The 200-nt window shown below is 36.0% G+C and overlaps 1 protein-coding gene across 1 annotated transcript in view; it reads right to left on the bottom strand.

The window, feature by feature from the left end:
* EMH_0051110 (uncharacterized protein) overlaps positions 1-200 on the bottom strand; it is a gene marked incomplete at both ends in the record, with an annotated part of 1,588 nt that overhangs the window by 1,223 nt on the left and 165 nt on the right. The gene's annotated exons all lie outside the window — the stretch shown is intronic.

Genomic DNA, 200 nt, shown 5'->3' with positions numbered 1-200 from the left:
CCCTAAACCCTAAACCCTAAACCCTAAACCCTAAACCCTAAACCCTAAACCCTAAACCCTTGCATTTATATAGTAATTGTTTTATTGTGTATAAAAATAAGTTTATTAAATTAATTAAAATTATTTAATTTATTTCTCCACAAACAAAACTGCTGCTGCTGCAACTCCCTTTGGGGCTGATCGGCAGCGGATGCTGCTGC

This window comes from Eimeria mitis, genomic scaffold (genome assembly GCF_000499745.2).
Source record: "Eimeria mitis Houghton genomic scaffold, Emh_scaff2257, whole genome shotgun sequence".
NCBI classification, from domain to species: domain Eukaryota; phylum Apicomplexa; class Conoidasida; order Eucoccidiorida; family Eimeriidae; genus Eimeria; species Eimeria mitis.
Note: the sequence above shows the minus strand (reverse complement) of the source record. Positions and strands in the feature narration are given on the sequence as shown.